The sequence below is a fragment of the Dysidea avara genome, chromosome 7, assembly GCF_963678975.1.
Source record: "Dysidea avara chromosome 7, odDysAvar1.4, whole genome shotgun sequence".
Taxonomy (NCBI): domain Eukaryota; kingdom Metazoa; phylum Porifera; class Demospongiae; order Dictyoceratida; family Dysideidae; genus Dysidea; species Dysidea avara.
In genome coordinates, this window is record NC_089278.1 from 30,477,461 (window position 1) to 30,483,460 (window position 6,000).

Here is a 6,000-nt window from a genome sequence, read left to right on the forward strand (position 1 = left end):
AAACCAAACAATGCATGGCAAGGTAATTAATAAGCAATCTGATTAATTTGTGGCATGATTTGTGTCAAAATAATTATATATATATATATATCTAATCCAAAACAGCCAAGCTGTAAAAAAAGTGTGCGGCCCTTGAAAAGGCTATGGTGAAAAAAGATGTGAAATCCAAGGTGGCGGCCAAGAAATGGCTGTGATGGTAGGTTAATGGTAAAAATTTTAATAATGACAATTCAGGTAAATTTTGTGAAGCGGCACAAAAATTCACCTGAATTGTCGTTATTAAAATTTTTACCATTAACCTACCATCACAGCCATTTCTTGGCCGCCACCTTGGATTTCACATCTTTTTTCACCATAGCCTTTTCAAGGGCCGCACACTTTTTTTACAGCTTGGCTGTTTTGGATTAGATTTCATTTCTTTTTGTATTTGTATACCCCAAAGCCGGCCTATGGCCAGCTTTGGGACTTTTTTAACCTATGTTTTTTTTCTTTACTACAGGAAGAAGAAAAGATGAAGTAGATGTACTTTAAATATTTTATCAGTAAATGTACAAATTATATATATATAATACATATGGGACCGGATTTGCGAAAAGGGGCCTTCCACACACATCCAATTTGCCAACTTTGACAATTGATAACTTCAGAATGGAAAGAGCTATTGCCTTGAAATTTGGGCAGTGGTGATTTCTTTGCAGCTGAACTCTCCACATGATGATTTCTTTGTAGCTGAACTCTCTACAAGATAATTTCTTCTAGCTGATCTCTCTACAGGGAGATTTGTTTGTAGCTGAACTATCTACAAGGTAACTTCTTCTAGCTGATCTCTCTACAGGGTGATTTGTTCGTAGCTGAATTCTGTACAGGTGATTTGTTTGCAGCTGAGCTCTTTACAAAATGGTTTCTTTGTAGCTGAACTCTCTACAAAGTAACTTCTTCTAACTGATCTTTCTACAGGGTGATTTGTTTGTAGCTGAACTATCTACAATGTAATTTCTTCTAGCTGATCTCTCTACAGGGTGATTTGTTTGTAGCTGAATTCTGTACAGGTGATTTGTTTGCAGCTGAGCTCTTTACAGAATGGTTTCTTTGTAGCTGAACTCTCTACAAAGTAACTTCTTCTAACTGATCTTTCTACAGGGTGATTTGTTTGTAGCTGAACTATCTACAAGGTAATTTCTTCTAGCTGATCTCTCTACAGGGTGATTTGTTTGTAGCTGAATTCTGTACAGGTGATTTGTTTGCAGCTGAGCTCTTTACAGAATGGTTTCTTTGTAGCTGAACTCTCTAAAAGGTAACTTCTTCTAACTGATCTTTCTACAGGGCAATTTGTTTGTGGCAGAATTTTATACAGGGTGATTTCTTTGCAGCTGAACTCTCTACATGGTGGTTTCTTTGTAGCTGAACTCTCTACAAAGTAATTTCTTCTAGCTGATCTCTCTACAGGGTGATTTGTTTGTAGCTGAATTCTGTACAGGTGATTTGTTTGCAGCTGAGCTCTTTACAGAATAGTTTCTTTGTAGCTGAACTCTCTACAAGGTAACTTTTCTAGCTGATGTCTCTACAAGGTGGCTAGTTTGTAGCTGAACTCTCTACATGGTGGTTTCTTTGTAACTGAACTTTCTACAAGGTGACTTCTTCTAGCTGATTTTTCAATAGGGTGATTTGTTTGTAGCTTCACTCTCTACAAGGTAACTTCTTCTAGCTGATCTCTCTACAGGGAGATTTGTTTGTAGCTGAACTCTCTACAGGTGATTTGTTTGAAGCTGAACTTTCTAAATGATGGTTTCTTTGTAGCTGAACTCTCTACAAGTTAACTTCTTCTAGCTGATCTCTCGTACAGGGTGATTTGTTTGCAGCTGAGCTCTTTACAGAATGGTTTCTTTGTAACTGAACTTTCTACAAGGTGACTTCTACAAGCTGATTTTTCAATAGGGTGATTTGTTTGTAGCTGAACTATCTACAAAGTAGTTTCTTCTAGCTGATCTCTCTACAGGGTGATTTGTTTGTAGCTGAATTCTGTACAGGTGATTTGTTTGCAGCTGAGCTCTTTACAGAATGGTTTCTTTGTAGCTGAACTCTCTAAAAGGTAACTTCTTCTAACTGATCTCTCTACAGGGTGATTTGTTTGTAGCTGAACGATCTACAAGGTAACTTCTTCTAGCTGATCTCTCTACAGGGTGGTTTCTTTGTAGCTGAACTCTCTAAAAGGTAACTTCATCTAACTGATCTTTCTACAGGGCAATTTTTTTGTGGCTGTATTTTCTACAGGGTGATTTGTTTGCAGCTGAACTCTCTACATGGTGGTTTCTTTGTAGCTGAACTCTCTACAAAGTAATTTCTTCTAGTTGATCTCTCTACAGGGTGATTTGTTTGTAGCTGAATTCTGTACAGGTGATTTGTTTGCAGCTGAGCTCTTTACAGAATGGTTTCTTTGTAGCTGAACTCTCTACAAGGTAACTTCTTCTAACTGATCTTTCTACAGGGCAATTTGTTCGTGGCAGAATTTTCTACAGGGTGATTTCTTTGCAGCTGAACTCTCTACATGGTGGTTTCTTTGTAGCTGAACTCTCTACAAGGTAACTTCTTCTAGCTGATCTCTCTACAGGGTGATTTGTTTGTAGCTGAACGATCTACAAGGTAACTTCTTCTAGCTGATCTCTCTACAGGGTGGTTTCTTTGTAGCTGAACTCTCTAAAAGGTAACTTCATCTAACTGATCTTTCTACAGGGCAATTTTTTTGTGGCTGTATTTTCTACAGGGTGATTTGTTTGCAGCTGAACTCTCTACATGGTGGTTTCTTTGTAGCTGAACTCTCTACAAAGTAATTTCTTCTAGTTGATCTCTCTACAGGGTGATTTGTTTGTAGCTGAATTCTGTACAGGTGATTTGTTTGCAGCTGAGCTCTTTACAGAATGGTTTCTTTGTAGCTGAACTCTCTACAAGGTAACTTCTTCTAACTGATCTTTCTACAGGGCAATTTGTTCGTGGCAGAATTTTATACAGGGTGATTTCTTTGCAGCTGAACTCTCTACATGGTGGTTTCTTTGTAGCTGAACTCTCTACAAGGTAACTTCTTCTAGCTGATCTCTATACAGGGTGATTTGTTTGTAGCTGAACTCTCTACAAGTTAACTTCTTCTAGCTGATCTCTCTACATGGTGATTTGTTTGTAGCTGAATTCTATATAGGTGATTTGTTTGCAGCTGAGCTCTTTAAATAATGGTTTCTTTGTAGCTGAACTCTCTCAAGGTAACTTCTTCTAGCTGATGTCTTTACAGGGTCACTAGTTTGTAGCTGAATTCTTTACATGGTGGTTTCTTTGTAACTGAACTCTCTACAAGGTAACTTTTTCTAGCTCATCTTTCTACAGGGTGATTTATTTGTAGCTGAATTCTTTACAGGTGATTTGTTTGCAGCTGAGCTCTTTAAAGAATGGTTTCTTTGTAGCTGAACTATCTACAAGGTAACTTCTTCTAGCTGAAGTCTCTACAAGGTCACTGGTTTGTAGCTGAGCTCTCTACATGGTGGTTTTTTTGTAACTGAACTCTCTACAAGGTGACCTCTTCTAGCTGATCTTTCTACAGGGTGATTTGTTTGAAGCTGAACTCTCTACAAGGTAACTTCTTCTAGCTGATCTCTCTACAGGGAGATTTGTTTGTAGCTGAACTCTCTACGTGATGGTTTCTTTGTAGCTGAACTCTCTACAAGGTAACTTCTAGCTAATCTCTCTACAGGGAGATTTGTTTGTAGCTGATCTTTCTACAGGGTGATTTGTTTGAAGCTGAACTCTCTACAAGGTAACTTCTTCTAGCTGATCTCTCTACAGGGAGATTTGTTTGTAGCTGAACTCTCTACATGATGGTTTCTTTGTAGCTGAACTATCAACAAGGTAACTTCTTCTAGCTGATCTCTCTACATGGTGATTTGTTTGTAGCTGAATTCTGTACAGGTGATTTGTTTGCAGCTGAGCTCTTTACAGAATGGTTTCTATGTAGCTGAACTCTTTACAAGGTAACTTCTTCTAGCTGATGTCTCTACAGGGTCACTAGTTTGTAAATGAATTCTCTACATGGTGGTTTCTTTGTAACTGAACTCTCTACGAGGTAACTTCTTCTAGCTGATCTTTCTATAGGGTGACTTGTTTGTAAACGAATTCTCTACATGGTGGTTTCTTTGTATCTGAACTCTCTACATTGTGGTTTCTTTGTAGCTGAACTCTACAAGGTGATTTCTTCTAGCTGAATTATCTCTTTCTATAGTTGTATGAATTCCCTACAAGGTAACTTCTTCTAGCTGATCTCTCTACAGGGTGAATTGTTTGTGGCTGATCTCTCTACAGGGTGGCTTGTTTGTAGCTGATCTCTATACAGGTTACTTGTTTCTAGCTGATCTCTTGAATTCTCTTCGGGTGACTGCTCTATTAGGATGACTGCTCTATTAGGATGACTGCTCTATTAGAGTATCTCGATCTCGCACTTGCTACACTAAGTTGGATTTCGTGTTATAACTCCGTGGTTTTAAGTCTGATTCTTCTACACCATTGAAGAGCCTTTCTAAGATGATAACTCCATCTGTACAGCGATTTTCAAAGCATTACCCCAAGCGGTTTACCTGGTAGGCGTGGCAAGCAGTCGTTGTTTATTAGCTAATCTCGATTGCGTAATTGTTACACACTGTTGGTTTTTTCGTTGTATCTTCCTGGTTTTTAGCTCGATTTCTTTCAAACCACAAAAGGTTTGAGGTTCAATAGTTAACCTATTCACCCACCGATTTTCAGCTTCTTCCCATACGCGGTTTACCCTGTAGGCGTGACAACATATTGGTGTTAATTTTCGTGAATAATCGAAAATTAACACCAATATGTTGTACATGATTGTTGTACAATATGTTGTACATAATATGATTGATTGTTGTACAATATGTTGTACATAATATGTACATGATTGTTTGACTGTCCGGAATATGTGTGCATGCACCTGACTGTTTGACTTAGTAAGGGTATATGTGTGTAGATGTATGTACATAGGTAATATATGTAGCAATGAAATGAATATATCTCCAGACTTCCCACAACAAAAGTTATGGTACTGGTACTTCAAGAAAAGTACCTCACACCTTACCAACAGAAGAATTTAACCATCAGATCTACATAAAAACATCCAAGGACTTCAATCCTGAAACATGTTAACAAGTGGAAATAGGAAGACTTCAAGAGTAAGGAACTATGTGGCCTCTACCATACTGGTATCCATAACAGTCAGCAAACAATGTAATCAAAGATTTTCCCTTTGAAGACACTGAAGAGATGTTATCCCACACATGTCGCATGCCTAGACTGCATGTTGCTGGGTCACTACTGGGCCAGGGATTTTTTTCTGCATTCTTCAACATTTTAGTTACATATATGTTTACGACTCCCTGTATTCACAGGCTTTAGCCTTCTCACAAGTCCCTAGTGGGATAGCATTCACAGATGTCTTGCACTGTCTATAGCTACATATGAAGCTAACATGGTTCCCTTGCTAGATACTCTACACTCCAATGAGACCCCCATGAGACACATTACACCCACCTGGCCAAGGTACGCAGAATTGCAAGCTTTAAATTCTATGAATGTAGGCCTGATGGCGGGAGGATGGGCTACGGACAATAGCAGGGGCCTGAGCTTCTTAGCTTGTTCCATCTTGATGCAAATGGTGTATGCTATGCATGAAGTGTATGTATTGTGAGGCCCTGTTGCTGGGTTGCAAAGCCAACAACTCTATGGCACCCTGACCCTGACTGATCTCCACCACGCGGTCAGGGACAAGACTGCTGCCATTAGCTACACCACAAAGGACTGTCCTCTGTATATGTATTACCAGCCCACCACTATAAGGTTGGCAGCACGGGCCCACACACACATACACACACACACACACTCACACACACACACGCACACACACACACATACACATAAACACACACACACACACACACACACACTTACAAGGTACAA